This window comes from Molossus molossus, unplaced genomic scaffold (assembly GCF_014108415.1).
Source record: "Molossus molossus isolate mMolMol1 unplaced genomic scaffold, mMolMol1.p scaffold_m16_p_10, whole genome shotgun sequence".
Classification (NCBI taxonomy): Eukaryota; Metazoa; Chordata; class Mammalia; order Chiroptera; family Molossidae; genus Molossus; species Molossus molossus.
This window is the reverse complement of record NW_023425345.1, coordinates 26,031,820-26,048,628: the sequence shown is the minus strand read 5'-3', so window position 1 is coordinate 26,048,628 and position 16,809 is coordinate 26,031,820.

The following is a 16,809-nucleotide window of genomic DNA, read 5'->3' as shown; positions in this document are numbered from 1 at the left end:
TGCTCTGGACAAGAGAAAAGGCTAAGTCGCAGGACCTGGTTGGTAGTGGGTTCTGTCACGTGGGTCTTCTGTGGCACAGGTTCCAGTCTCCATCACACCCACACCCCAACTCACTGTGGGAGCTGGAGGACAGAGGCCTCTAGCCTGCACCCACCCTCTGGTAGGATGCCTAAGGCACATGCTGTAAATTCTTACATTCCCTACCAGTAAGATTTTTTCCTCTTGAAAGAGAAAGGTTGAATGGGAATGACAGGTCACAGGGTCATTCTCTCCTTGTGTGTTGTGTCTGCTCTCCCTCACCTCCCTCAGCCCTGTCTGTGACTGATTTCAATTTCTCCGATGCTGAAGTGAGGGAAAAAGCAGCAACCCCCAGGGCTGCAGAAAACAAGCAGTTACTGGAAGGAGGAAAGGAGGTGCAGTGGGGGTTTCCATGAATGAAGATGGAGGGGGCTGCACAGTGGGAGAGGAGCCCCCCTCTAGTTCCTGTGAGCTGGGTCCTCCCTCGCCTTCATGATTAATTCTCCACATCGCCACCAGGCCTGGGACACGAGCTGCGAATAATTAATCTTGATTGAAAGAGTTTTTTGTCTGCAGACACTGTGTTCTGCTTTTGCCATGACTATAAAGTCTCCAGTACAATTTTGGATTTAATTATAGCCCTATTTCGAGGGAATAAAAAAAACACCCTATGTCAGAGGCACAGATAATTGGTGATGCCAGGTGGAACTGAGACATGGGTTCTGGGGACCAGAGCCATTGCTTCCGGCTGACTCAGATCTCACAAACCCCTCAGCTGGGCTCCAGTTGGGACCAGGCCTCCCTCTACCCCAGCTCCAGAATTAAATTTAACCTGATGCTAGAAGGACAGAGATGGGAGGACATGACTGTGAAGTGTGCAGCAGACCAGCTCCTAACCCTTCTCCCTGACCCCAGCTGCCCCTCTACCCTCAGTGTCCTAGTGATCTTAAACCAGGCCAGGATCTTTCACTGTGGCATTGTTATTAGATTCCTTAGGCCTGGGCAGGGCCCTGGAACCTGGGCTTCAGACAGTCCCTGATTCTTGTGATTAGGCTGTTTGAAAAGGCTTCATGAGGCAAGGAGGCTCTGCTTCTGAGGGTGAGACTGATGCCTCTGAATAAGAGGCACCATGAGATGAGAGCAGATTGGATTGTGGAATCGGCTCTGGGCCGCTGGTCCAGGAGCGTGATGTCCCATGGACACACACACACTGGGGAAAGTGATGGGAAGAGAGTCCGGGAAGGGGACACCAGAAAGGAGAGGGTGTTTAGTCCATCACAGAGAGCCTGGGTCAGCAAGAGAAGCAAGCAGGACCCAGAGTGACACAGGGGGAAGTCTGGGAGGGAAGACACACAGTTGGGGCCAGACACTTGAATGTCATTTCGTTGACCATCCCAAGTGACAGTGAAGGGATTTAGAGAGGTGACATGAGTCAGAGTTGGAGGTGTCCAAGAGAAATTCTCTCAGCTAGAGTCAATGGTTATTTATGGGCGATCTTGACTAGGTTAGCTTTTCATTTTCGCATGAAAATTCACAATTGATGTCCTTTTGCAGTAAGGCCTAAAATTATTAGCCAACATTTGACAAGGATAAGGGGAGGGAAACGAGAAAGGCTAAAGCAATGGCAGCAGAGGGGGAATGCAGTAGATAAAGGGGACCGGACATTGGTGGTTGCTGAGGAACCAGGGAGAGGAGATGGACTAAGAAAGGGAAAAGTCAATGAAGAAACTGAAATGAAAAGTCAATGAGAAAACTGAAGGAGGCAGGACAGCTGCTGAGGTTCTAAGAGAGGCAGACAGGAAAGGAGAGAGAACAATAGAAAATAATGTCTCCCAAAAAAAACAGTTATATTTGCTTCCTCTCCTTGGTCATCCTCCTCCTCCTGTCTCAGCCCCACAACTGGCCACTACATTAGCTACCCCAGGAGGTGTCAATCTCTATGTATTCTATTGTATTCTGTGTGAATGGCTCGCCCTGAAGTTGTACACTGTGGTTGCTCTGCCTCCACGCCACCCATTGTCCTTTATTGAGCCTCTCTTGATGTGCTCTTGTGTTGCTGAGGTGCTGCTGGCCTGTTCCCACCCAGGGAAGTGAGTGCTTCAGAGCTGGCCATGATGTCAGAGGAAGGGTCCCAACCAGGCTGTGCAGGGCTACCTCCTGGATCATGGTCCTATGCCCTACTGTGGACAATGCCATGTTCACATATATGAACCTACGGGTCCTAGGTGATTAGAAGAAGAGAGTTTTTAAATAGACACCTCTCCAAACAGGACATACAAATGGCTAAGAGACATATGAAGAAATGCTCAACATCACTAATCATCAGAGAGATGCAAATTAAAACAACAATGAGGTATCACCTCATACCTATCAGAATGGCCACCATCAACAAATCATCAAACAACAAGTGTTGGCGAGGGTGTGGAGAAAAGGGGACTCTAGTACACTGCTGGTGGGAATGCAGACTGGCGCAGCCACTATGGAAAACACTATGGTGCTACCTCAAAAAATTAAAAATTGAACTTCCATTTAACCCAGTGATTTCATTTCTAGGAATATACCCTAAGAAGCCTGAAACACCAATCAGAAAGAATATATGTACCCCCATGTTTGTAGCAGCACTATTTACAATAGCTAAGATCTGGAAACAGCCCAAGTGTCCATCAGTAGACGAATGGATAACAAAGCAGTGGTACATATACACAATGGAGTACTATGCAACTGTAAGAAAGAAAGATCTCTTATCTTTTGAGACTATATGGAGGGACCTGGAAAGTGTGATCCTAAGTAAAACAAGCCAAACAGAGAAAGACAAGTATCATATGATCTCACTTATTTGTGGAATGTAATGAACATAACAGTCTGAGGAATGGGGTAGTCCCAGAGATGTGGAAGTGGGGTACAGACTGACAATCCCCAGAAGAGGGGGTGGTGAGGGAGAGATAAACCACAGAATTTATATGCATGTATGCATGAACAATGGACATAGACAACAAAGCTGGGGACAGGGCAGGAAGGGAGGGGGATGGGGGAATCAGTGGGGGGAAAAGGGGAAACATCTGTAACAAAAATTAATAAATAAATAAAAAAGAAGAAGAGAGTTTTCCTGGCATTGCACTCAGTGAACAGCACTGGACAGTTTTAATGATTTACACGTGTGTTTTATCTTCTCAATGAATTGGTAAGCTTTTCCAGGACTGAGCTCGATCCTATAGTCTCTCACAGTATTTTATTCATGTGGATGAGAAACCCTGAATTCAGAAGGTATATCACAAGAGCATTTGTTTCAAGAGGAACAACAGGTTAAAAACTAGAGAAATTCAGCCTTTCAATTTTTTTTTAAAAAAGTAATTTTTCCTGCAGAAATTGTTAAAGTAAAGCCCTTTTTATAGCTGTAAGTGGGTAGCTGCAAAACCCAAACATCACTGAGCAAATCTAGCTCTGATTGCTTAGAGCTTTTGCTAAAGAGACAGGTCCAGCCTTTTCCTCCATCAGCCATCATCCTAACACGGGCTTTGCATACATTCTCATCACCTGATCCTGTGGTTTCTCTTACAGCACCTTTCAGGACCTGCCTTTGGCAGGCGCAATAGGTATCAGTGTGTGCACTGGCTCGATTTTTAGGACTCAGGAAACTGCTCTCTTGCTTCTTAGCATAATTCCTCCCACCAGCACCCACTCCCAGAGCGTACTTTAAGTTTCTTCTGGACAGTGTGCTCTGTTCCTTACTCTGAAATAGAGCTTACAATGTAGAAACCCCAGGCACGGGCACAGACTGAGACTAAAGTACACACACAGGAGAGCATCCTCAGAGCAGGGGGGCAAGGTGCATACAGGCTGCCCGGTCTGCACCCAGGGAGTGACCGAGCCTGATTTCCTTGGTCATCCCCCACTGCAAAGAACCTCCTTCCCCCAAGCCCCTCGTCAACTCATGCTTCAAACTCGGCTCTTTATTCAGGAATCACCCTTTGGCGGCAGGTGTAAGTGTCCCTCCTCTGTGCTCCCCCACTGTCTTTCCCACATCACATGGATGTTTTCTCAGTTGCATGCCTCCTGCAGCATCACGGGAGCTGCACCACGGGGAGAGCTGAACCTTCTTCATGTGCGTTTCCTGTGCAAATCCCTGTATACAGCGGGCACTTAATAAATGCTTCTTTTGACCTGAACTTAGCAGTGGTATAGTAGAAAGAGTATGGGCCTGAGAACCAGATGTAACTTTTATGATAGCTTCTGAATTTGTTAGCTCTGTGACCATGGGCAAACAGTATAACTCTGAGCCTCATCAGCACAAATGGGCAAAATAAAGCCACCTCGGGTGCCTGAAGGGGCTTCGTGAGATAACGGAGACACTTCAATCAGTACAGGCGTTGCCTCCTTGTTTGCAGGGAAACCAATGGCAGAAGCTCATGATGAATCATCAGCCTTATGAGTATGTGTGCTGTACCCATAGCTGTTTATACACCTTCTTGATGGAAGGGCCCGAGGAACTGTCAGTCCAAATCAGAAGTGAGAACCACAGGTGGCCAGTCTGGGGGCCGTCTCAACCCAGCAGATGCACACTGCCTTCCAATTTCCTTTTCTCTTTCCTCAGTAACATCTTCAGCTGTGTTTTATCATTCTCAGGTAGGGGAAAAAAATCACTTGAGCTTAAAACTTAGATCTCAAACTTGATTTAAATCCCATAGCCTCTGTTCCCCCCAGGTTCATGGTGAGGTACGGGAGTGTTACAGGTTGAATGTTTGTGTGCCTCCCAAATTCACAGGTAAACCCTGACGCCCGATGTGATGGAATTTGGCGATGAGGACTTTGGGGACAATTAGGTCATGAGGGTAGAGCCCTGATGAATGGGATTAGTGCCCTCAAAAGAGAGATTCCAGAGAGCTCCCTCATCCCCTTGGACCATGTGAGGGTTCGGTGACAAGACGGTGATTTATGAACCACGAAGCAGGTCTCACCGAACAGTGAATCTGCCAGCACCTTGATCCTGGACCGCCAGCCCCCGGAGCTGTGAGAAATAAATTTCTGTTGTTTTGTCAGCCATGTGGTCTAGGGTGTTTTTGTTATATTAGCCCAAACAGACTAAGAGAGAGAGATTGGGTGATTCTACCCTGGTTTCTCTTTCCATCAGCAGTTCTGGAGTGGAGAGAGGCTGAGTCTACACCGGGAGATGCCGTTTCCTCTCTCCTCCAATTTTAGCTCCTGCGGGGTTGTGCTGGGCTGGGGCTCAGAAAGGAGGTAGTGCTGCCAAGTGGTGACACATGGATGGGAGAGCTGCCCCTGGTCTTGATCTGAGATGCTTGTGCTAAATCTCTGAGTGTGTCTTCCAGGCCAAAGGGTTTGGGCATGTGTGGGGAGGGTGGTACACCAAACGGGAACTAGCACGTGCAAAGGCACAGAGGCACAAGAAAGCCTACCTGGCGTTGAGGCAGACAGCACTTCGGAATGGCCAAGGCGGTTCTGCTATGAAGGGCTGATAAAGCAAGCCAAGGTCAGATTGGCAGGCAAAATAAGCTACATTTTATCCACTAATGACAGGGATCATTGAAGGACATTTAGGCAAAATTGTGGCAAATTGGGAAAATCTCCTGGGTAGATGTTGGAGGACGGATCAGAGAGGACAACACTGGAGGGCGGAGGGCAGACCTGTCACCTGGCTCTGCTGATGAGCTCAACTGGTGCTTTGTGGAACCTGCCTCCCATGATGTTCTCTGCCAGATCCCTTCAAGCTGGGTCCCACCTACTAACTTTCAGGTTGCTTCCACCTGCCCCCACTCCCTGGGGCTTTCTTTCCGAAGCTGCCCGAGTACAGGTGGGCTAGGGAAATTGTCAGACTCACTGCTCCAAGCAGCACATGCTGCCAGCAGGAGAAGGAGGCCTTCCTTTTATGGAAGGCCTGGGATTCTTCCTTGACAACAGCTCTAAGATCCTTGCTTAGTAACAGAAGATTCCCCCCTCCCACTTCTCAAGTTCTCCCGACAGTAGCTCCCACACATGCCCCACCAACTCTCAGCCTGCCAAAGTCACTCCCTACTGAGGCTGCAGAAGGGACCCTCAGCTAGGTCCTTTTGAGCGCGCACACACACACACACACACACACACACCAAGAATGACTGGTTCTACCAATGGAGAGAAGTGCATGTTGGGAGGCCATGGGACAGCCCTGGAGCCAATGTGATGAAAGGCAGGGGCCTGGTTTTGTTGAGACACACAAGACCCCACAAAATTAGAGAATCCTAGATTCCCACTCAGCCTCATACCTCCTTAGTGAATTGGACAGGTTATTTAACCTCTCTTAGCCTCAGTTTCCCCAACTGTAAAATAGGAACAATACCTGGCTCTCAAGATTGCTTCGAGAATTAGAGATAATATTAATGTTATTAACATTCCTGCCTATATCAGCATTTGAAGCCTCCTAAAATGACCCCTTGCCTCACCTCCCACCGTAAGATGTTTTCAATCAGTTTTAGTCATTTCACGTGCTGAACCACTGATACATTCAGAGAACTGTCATAAGTATTATAGGAGATAAAATGAACAAGACAATAACCCTATCCTTGGGTTGTTTACAGAGGAGTCAGATGGAATATTTTGCTTAGAAGCTAGATTTTAATTTTAATATTTGGCTTCATTTATACCTCCCTCAATATATCTTCTCAGACTCAATTTTTAGGGCCTGTGGTTCCCCCAAGGGGAAAGGAAAGATGAAACTACATTGTTCAGCTTAACCCTATGCCAGAAATTCTTAATATATAGTCTTTGGTGATGTTTAAAAGTGTGTGTGTGAGAGTGAAAAAAGGTTCAAGTTAATATAACCCAGCCTGGTGATGTATTAGGAAGAACCCCCTCCTCCACCACCACCACCACCACCACCAACACCAACACCACCATTACCACCACACACACACACACACACACACACACACACACACACACTTAGAATTTAGGAGGTGAATTACCAAACACAGGATCTTGGGAAAGACATTTGACTTCTCTGCAAATGGCAATCATAATCTGCTCTCAAATCATGGAAGAACATTAAATCCAACAAAATAACAGTCATAAATATTTCATAAAAGAAAATGTTAACTCTCTAGCAAAAGGTGATTGGTACTTAAACATAAGCCAAACTCTGTATGGAGGAAGGTTGGATGGCTAGTGTGTGAGATGCGGAAGGTAGTTCAGAACTTGCAAGGTGGTCCCTCCTGGCATACAGTAGGAGCTCCCCATGGCCTTTAGAGAAAGGAAGACAGAAAGCCTGGGTTCTTTTTGTCAAATGAAAAAGGCCAGCTTCTCCTCTGGCCCCGTCCCCAGGGCCCTCCCCCCTCTTCTTTGTCACTGACATCTTCAGTAAGACTTGGTAGGCTACTAGCTGCTCATCATCATCACCCTGCACATCAAGGTTGTTTAAAAGGGGAGGCCACACCCTGGCCAGTTTGGCTCAGCAGTTAGAGTGTCGGCCTATGGACCAGAGTCCTAGGTTCAGTTCCCACTAAGGACACGTACCTCAGTTGCAGTTTGTCCTTTGTCCCCGGCCCTGGTTGGGGTTGTATGGGTGGCAGCCACTCAATGTGTCTCTCTCACATCAATGTTTCTCCCTCTCTTCCACTCCCTCTCACTCTATCCAAAGATAAGTGCAAAAAAAAAAAAAGGAGGGGGTGAGGCCACTGCATTTGAGGTTCACATTTGAAGCTATTTTTCCTACAGTCTTAGCTTTTCTAACCCGTTAGTATATGGCAATAATAAAACAAATTATTGAGGATCTACCCTTTTGCTAAATACTTTATATCTGTTACCTCACTCAAACTCCTCAGCAATCCCATGAGAGAGGTTCTGTTATTACCCTCATTTTACTAATGAGGAGACTGAGGTTTTAAGATTGAGTAGCTTACTTGAAATCACAGAGTTAGTAATTCAAAGTCCCAGCTCTTAACCACTCCCTTCTGACTACAGAGTTAGAACCAAGTATGGAAGACACTTCGGATGGTCATCTTGAGGTTACTAGGGGATTCGGACAGCTTTCTGGAAAGACAAACCTTGTTTCATATATGAGTGGGAGAACTGGAGTTGAAACTGGAGTGATGGTTTGGCGGCACCCTCATGGAAAGAGTGCTTGAATGCACTGGCGACTCCCGCTGCTGCCAGCTCACCGCGAGGCCTTGAGCAGGACCACGCCTTGGGCCTCAGTCCTATCCTCTGAAGTATAAGACACTTGGAAACAATGCCTTTTAATCTCCCTTCAGATTCAGCAGCAAAATGATATGATTTGGGGGTCATGTCATTCCCAAGAAACCCTGGAGGCTCCTCCTCTTGGAGGAAGATCTTCAACAACCTCCTCTTCACCTCTTTGGTGTTTGGTTCCAAAACACAGAGCTGATAGCTGTCATTAGTCATAAGAAGATATAGACAGAGAGGATGAGGAAAAGGAAGAAAGATCTCTAGAAGCCCCCCCCCCCTTTTTTTCTTTAACTTTTCCTTCTGGCAGCCAAATAACACATCTTGTCTCAGAGAGGCTTTCATGGTGTATAATTTAAGGCCTATAAATAGATGGCTGTTATTAACAAGCAAACACACACACACTCACACACACACACACATTTTCCCTTCTATTCAGACCTCAGCAGAAATGTTGCAGATAGAAGAGAAGAGATAAGCCGTTTAAAATGGGACACACCTTTTCCTCTCCTCCACCAGCTGGATGGCTGCATCTGTTTCTTCCTCTGCCTTTTGCTGTCAACTCCTTCTGTTCTTCTGGGTCTTATTTTCATCGCCTTTCCTTTGGTGCTGCTAAGCCCTACCTTCCACGCTCTAACTGTGATCTTTCTGTAACACATGACTCTCCCCTCTAATCTTGATGCCTTAGTCTTTTCCTTGCCAATGTTAGTCCCTGTACTCCACTCCAAGGGCAATTTTTAAAAAAATGTGTTTTCATTGATTTTTTAGAGAAAGGAAGGGAGAGAGAGTTAGAAACATCGACGTGAGAGAGGAACATCTATCAGCGCCTCCTGCACACCTCCTACTGGGTATCAAGCCTGAAACCCGGGCATGTGTCCTGACCAGGAATCTAACCTGGACCTCTCAGTCCGTGGGATGATGCTCAATACACTGAGCCATTCCAGTTGGGCTCCAAAGGCAATTTCAAACCTTACTAGTCTTCCCTAAAATTCCAGCTGACACAGCACACACAAGTATGGATATAACCACATTGGTAGAAAGAACTAGAAGATAAGGGTTGCAAAGGTTCACATAAAAAAATAAGCTACAGCAAGAAACATAAAAATTGAAAAGATGGTCAGGTCCAGTGGGATAATATAAAATGATGGATTCACTGATGATTAATATATTATAACGTACATTTATATGGCATAATACAGATTCCAAGGACCTTTTAAGTACGTGATTTCAATTGATCCTCAAACCAATAAACTAGAGGGCTGAGGGGGACATGGAGAGTGAATTTATCCTCTTTCTTAAGATGCCATAGCCGGTGATGGCAAATCCAGGACCAATACCTGCTTTTGTGTGACCCTCAGGGTGTATTCAGGCATATGTCCTATTACCATCTTAGTATTCATCACAGGGATTTATGATTGTCTGTTTACTTGTCTTTCTCCTCCACTCTTCTGTGGTGAGTTATTTGGTTGTATTTCTTCTGCTAGGAAAATGCCTGACACAGGGAAGGAGGGCATTTCTTTAATGTTTGCTTATGGGCCACTCACTACAGCCACAAACCAAGACCTACATTCCCCATTCACCCACCATGGCCCCAGCCCCTTAAACTCTCTCCTGTCCATTCAGACATCCTCGGCTCATGTATATCGCATCTCCAACACGAGCTGCGTTCTGCCTTGTCATGGTCAGGCCCAGCCATATCTTTCCTGCTACAACATACTTTCACCTTCTTAAGTAGCCATGTCTTATTATATTAATAATGAATTTTCTCATTCATTAATTGAAGGAGGGAAACTAATATGAATTAAAGGTCTACTGGATGCCAAACATTATCAGAACCTTATGAGATTTATACTTTAATCTTTATTTTATTGGTGAGGAAACTGAGGTTCCAAGAACCTGGATAATTTATCAGAACACAGAATAGGAGGTTAATACATATTTCTTTACTTAAGGAAGGAAAGATGGTGCAGGTAGTAAGTGATTGATCTAGAATCAAGGCCAAGTCTTTCTGATTCCAAAGCCCAAGATTTCTCCCATAAGTCAGCCTCTTCCAAATCTAATTCCAGTGGGAATGTCCCTTCAAATTCTAAGACAACATGAAGGACTTAGGAAATCAATGAATTGAAAAACCAGCCCCTAGTCACCAGGCATATGTAATCATAATAATAATCCTTTGAAGCCATTTTAATCTTTTCTTTCTGAGAGTATAAGGAATAATGTGCATAGTGCTTATCCCTGGTGCAGTTTTGTTTACACACAAGGGGGCCTGTTATTAGTTCCATTTTTCAGGCTATCGCACAGAGCCATGTCCTGTGTGACCCGTGGCTACCAAGTGAGTGAGGACGGCTCTGGGGATAAGGTTTCCCAAGCAGATGCATGTACCCTGCTCCTTTCACTAGCCCAAAAAATAAAGTTTCTTTTCTTTGGTTCTTGAAATAGATTCATTTTCATGTCTCTAAAAGGAGACCGGAGAATCAGCTGGCGCAGTCTATCAGTCTGTGCTTTTGCCCATTGAGATCTAGAAGGATCCTGGAGTTCTGTAAAGTCCTAATGAGCCTTCTGAGCAGGCAAACAAAGATTAATTATTTTCTCTCTTGCTTTGGTATTAACTATGTTCTCATTCTCACTCCCCTGCTCTTCCTGTTTGTTCACACCCAGGGAGTTCCTGCTAGTCCTTCGAAGCCCAGGACCTCCTCCAGAAAATGACTTCTTACCACATCTACCTCCTGAATTGCTATCTTCTTTGAATCCTAGTTTCCCTCGTGGTCAAGCCTTGTTCATTGTCTCATGTGTTTTTGCTTGTTTCCTTTTTAGATTTTCAGCATCTTTAAGATATAAATCTGAACACTAAAAACACAGTAAGTGAAGAAAAAATAAATGTCAATCCCTTGAAAATTACAAATATGCTAATGTTATATATGATAAACTACTATTAATAGATTAATCTATGCTTGTATTAATCTAAATTAACCAGAAAGAACTCTTCATTACTCAAACTTAGCAGACAACAGACTTTGGGTTATTGCCAAGTGGGCCAGTGTCTCTTTGCAAGCATGCATTCATGACAAGCGGTCAGGTCTAATGAGGACTTGGATCTGACATGAGGAGCAGTGATCCCACACAGCTTCTAAAGCCAGGCGGGAGTGGGGCCCGAGGCTGACTCAGAATTGCAACTATATACAGTGTCCTGGGCAGCACACTGCCTGAGTCATAGCATAGCAAATTTAGGCCTGTGCCCAACGAGAGAGGCGCCACCTCCTCTCTCCCTACAACCTGCCCAATGCCCAACATCTGGGCTACAGCCCCTCTCCAGGGCTAGTTCCCACCCTGGAAACATGTCACCTGGATGGGGGTTCCCACACTTGGGGTTATGCACTCTGGTGAGCACCAGGGAAGGTGCTATATTTGGAGACGGGGGCTCTGACATCATTTTCCCAAGGCTGGGGCACATTGTGCGTATGGGCTCTTCCCTCCCCACCCCCGTCTCCCTCTTGCTCTGATGGTGTTGACACCAGTAGCCGACAGCATCACACAGTTACAAGCCTAAGCTTCCCTCTTGGGTGTTTGAATTTTAAAGTAGGAAATTATGTATTGGCTAAAAATAACATTTTAATCAAAGGCCCTCTAGAACCAGACCACAGTGGGGCTATAACATTGCAAAAGAAAAGACAGAGAAGTCCAGATCTAGAATTCAAAGTCGGTTAGAACCTTCTGGTTTCCAGTTTCCAAAGCTGTAGGGAACTCCTGTCACTATGTGTCTTGTAACAAGACTATCATCAGATTGAAGCAGAGCCGTCTTCAGAACTATTCTTTAGGATAACAAAAGCTTTCCTTGGAAACTGTCATGTTCATTCCTGGCTTTCATGTGGAAGAGATTATGTATGTAAAATTAATTCCTATTTCTGTTCTTAAGTGAATGTCTTATTGTGTGTGTGTGTGTGTGTGTGTGTGTGTGTGTTTCTCTCTGCCTGTATACGTGTATAGTTCAGTAGATAACTGTTGAGCCTAGAAAAATTTGCAATTGTGCTTCTATCTTCTTTTTTTTTTTTCTCATAGCTATTGTATAAAAGTACTCTTTTGAAATGCTAAGAACCTCTGAAATATTTAATAAACAAACTATTAGGTTGAGAACCTAAATGTCAAACAACAAAGAAACAATGTAGTGACTTGCCATTTTTGGCAGAAAGAATATAGAATTACCTGGCAGGAGACAAAACAATTCAAAATAAATTCTGCCTGACAGTAGACCTGGGGCAGACCCTACAAAAGGGCTAAGTCACAACAGTAAACAACAAGAAGCGTTTCCTTGTTTGAGACAGGCTGGTTTTCAGTCTGAAACACCTTTCCCAGGCACCAGTCTCATTTCATGCTATAGTTGCTGAGATGGGCAGAAGTTATCCCCATGTTACAAGAGAGAAAATTGAGTCTCAGAGAGGTTTAATAATTTGCCCAAAGCCACACAGCTAGGAAATGACCCAGCCAATGCTAAAACACATCTTCTTACTCCACACGCAGGGCTGCTTTCAGGGTACCATGCTGCCAGAGGAAGGCATTGCATACCTCCAGTGGTGATCAGGGCATATCTAATGTGGTACCTTCTTTGCCTGGCTCACTCAGCCTCAATTCTCTATTACACTTTTTTATTACTACATTGCTCAGTTGGTAATAATTCTGTTGATCAGGCCCTTATTTAAAAAAAAAAGAGAAAAGAAAACTTTTGGCTAAGAATTTTAAAGCAATTTTACCCAGTAGACAATCCAGGCCCTGAGGGGCTAAGCCGCTTTACTTCAGTCCCCATGGTAACGCTACAAGAAGAACAGTGTCTCATCTTCCTCCGTCCTGTAATGAATCCGGAACAGGGTCAGCAGCCCAGACAGAGATGCCTTGCTAATGTTGGACATGGCGTCAGTCACAGGCAGAACCCCTTGTCAGGCTCCTCAGCTCCTCAAATGAAATCAAATGTTTGTGGAAAAGTTTAAAAAATGGAAAAATGCTAAATAAATGCAAAACATTATTGTCACCTTCATCGTCTGTGGGCCCCCCAGAAATATTTTTTATCTTACTCTCCTGCCGCCTCTGTTTGCCAGTCCAGCACGTGTCTTGTACATAGTAAAATATGCTGATATTATTATTGATTTTTACACCTTCTAGGATGACTGTCAGGGGCTCCTAAAGATGCAGAGATTTGATTTAATGCATAATTGATATGACGTGATATGAGGTAAAGATCCAACTTTATTTTTCCCATGTGGATACCTAACTGTCCTAACAATTTCTTTAAAAATCTTTTAAAATGCTATTCCTACTGACCTTGCTATCTGGTAGAGCCAGCTAGTTCTTCAAGAGTGTCTTGGAGATTCTTATTAACCTTTTGTATAACAATATACATTTTATTATTTTTTTTAATTAATTAATTTTTGTTACAGATGTTTCTCCTTTTTCACCCACTGATAGCCCTCTCCCTCCATGTTTTCAAATGTCTTTGCATGTTCTTGTTGCAATTGATTTCTAGTTTCATGCCATTGTGATCTGAGAAGATGCTTGATATGAATTCAATCTTCTTGAACTTGTAGAGATGTAGTTTGTGCCCTAACATGTGGTCCATCAGTAGATGAGTGGATTAAAAAGCTGTTGTTGTCCATGTCCATTGTTCATGCATACATGCATACAAGTTCTGTGGTTTATCTCTTCCCTCCTCCCACCCCCTCTTCTAGGGATTGTCAGTCTGTACCCCACTTCCACGTCTCTGGGACTAACCCATTACTCAGACTATTATGTTTATTATATTTCACAAATAAATGAGATCATGTGATATTTGTCTTTCTCTGCTTGGCTTGTTTCACTTAGGATAATACTCTTCAGGTCCCTCCATGTTCTCTCAAAGGATAAGAGATATTTCTTCAGCTGTATAGTACTCCATTGTGTATATGTACCACAGCTTTTTAATCCACTCATCTACTGATGGACCACATGTTAGGGCACAAACTAAGTCTCTACAAGTTCAAGAAGACTGAAATCATATCAAGCATCTTCTCAGACCACAATGGCATAAAACTAGAAATCAACTGCAACAAGAACATGCAAAGAGCCCTGGCCGGTTTGGCTCAACGGTTAGAGCATCCACCTGCGGTCGGGAGAGACCCGGGTTCGGTTCCCGCTAAGGGCACATACCTCGGTTGCAGTTTGTCCCCGTCCCTGGTTGGTCGTGGGGTGGCAGCCACTCGATGTGTCCCTTTCACGTTGATGTTTCCCTCTCTCTCTCTTTCTCTCTCTCCCTCCCACTCTGTCTGTACAAAAAATGGAAAAATGTCCTCGGATGAGGATTAAAAAAAATAAAAAAATAAAAATAAAATATATCACAATGAAAATATTAAAAAAAAAAAGAACATGCAAAGACATTTGAAAACATGGAAGCTAAATAACATGTTATTGAACAATGAATGGGTTACCATGGAGATCAAGGAAGAAATTAAAAACTTCCTGGAAACTAATGAAAATGAACCATATACATTTAAAAATTATCCTGCAAAGTTTAAAAAAAATCAAATAAATTTATGAAATTTTGCTTGGGTTTACACTAAATTGAAAACAATTTGAGTACAAGGGGCAACTATTCTGATTCATGAGCCTGGTGTATCTTGCCATTTAGGTTTCTTTTTTAACATTTCCCAATAACACTTAATAATTTTCTCTGTTGGTATCTTGGACAAAAATATTTGTTAGCTTTATTTCCAAGGATATTATCTTGTTTTATGTGTTTTATGCTGTTATAAATGGTAGCTCTTTTATTTCATTTTCGATTTGTTGCTCAATTATATGAATTAAATGTATTAAGTATTGAATGTGAATACTACAACCATGTCAAACCCTTGTAATTATTATAATAATCTATGAATTCCTTTGAATTTTCTATACATAATTGTATCATCTGTGGATAGTGACAGTAATTTTCCCCCACTTTTCAATTCCTATACCTTTTATTTCTTATTATTGTTTTACTGAGCTGGCAAGGAACTCCAGGACGAGGCTGAATAGAAACAGCAATGGTGGGAATTGCTGTCTTTTTCAAAATTTCCAAATGAGAACTCTCAAAATGTCAACATTTAGTTTGATGTTTGCAATAAGATTAAAAGAGATACCCTTTGTAAAATTAAGGAAATTGTATCCTATTTCTGTTTTGATAAAAGTTTTATCATGAATGAATATTGACTTTTCCCACATACTTTCTTTGCATCTGTGTGATAAGCACATCTTATTTTCTAGTAATGTAGTGAATTACATGGATTGTTTTCCCAACGTTACACTAATCTTACATTCCTAAGAGAAATCCAGATTAGTCATGATGTACTTTTTGTGTGTATTGCTGGATTCCATTTACTAATTGTAGTTTATGGGTGAGACTGGGCTCTAATTTTCCTTCCTCATTTTGCCTTTGTTGAGTGTTAGAATCAAGATTATGAGTGGTGTCATAAAGCATAATGGAAGATTTGCCCTTTTTTTTCCTACTGTCTGAAGGAATGCATATAAATTAAAAATATTTCTCCCTTGAACATTTGTAGAACTTATTGGTAAAATCATCTGGGCCTAGAGAGTTCTAGATAACAAGTTTTATTTTTGTTTTATTAGTTAAAGTATAATTCAAAATTTTTATTTCTTCATGAGAAGGAATTTGTGTGTTGTATTTTTCCAGGAATGTATACATTTTGTACTTATTTTTCAAATATATTGGCATTAAGGTTTTCATATATCCTACTATAACCTTTTCAATGTTTGCTGTATCAGTAGTAATGTCAACTTTTTTATTCCTGATGTTGATTATTTGGGCGTTTCTTCTTTATTTTCTTGATCAATCTCACCAGAGTTCTGTCAATTTTATTTATATTTTCAAAGAACCAAATTTTGGTTTTGTTCTCTTTATTATATTTCTATTTTGTATAATATTTTTCTATTCCATTAATTTATCTTCTTAAGTGCCTTCTTCAACTTTTTTTGGTTTTATATTGCTTTGTTTTTCCTAGTTTCTGAAGATAAAATTTTCAGCCTTTCTTTTTTTCTAATCCATCCATTTGAGCCTACAAAATTCCCTCTTTATAATGTTTTAACTCAATCTCTTGGTATTCTGGTAACTATCCTGCAAAAAAGGAAAAAGAAAAAGTCTTTATTTGTAGTGTGCCAATTCCGTATTTCTCTATTGTAAATACTCCACTATGAATGATTTCAAGATGCTCGTGGGTTAACCATCAGCTGAAATTTTTCCTGAATATTTAAATCAGTTCTTATAAGCAGATACAAGCCAACTTTAGAACACCACTGGCTATATGTCTCAAATTTTAAATAGTATTTTCACAGTTGCTTAGTTCAAAATACATTCTGATTAAAACTATATATTTCTTTTTTGGCCACACTTTTTTTATTATTTAGAAGTGTGTGCCCAAATTCCCAATTGCATTGGAATGTTCTAGTTAATTTTTTATTTTTATTTCTAGCTTAATTGAATTTTTATTGAAGATCATGATCCATGTGGTTTCAGTTTACTAAAATTTGTTGACATTGACTCAAGGTCCAGAAATAATTGATTCTTATAAATATTATATATGTGCCTGAAAATAATATGTTTTC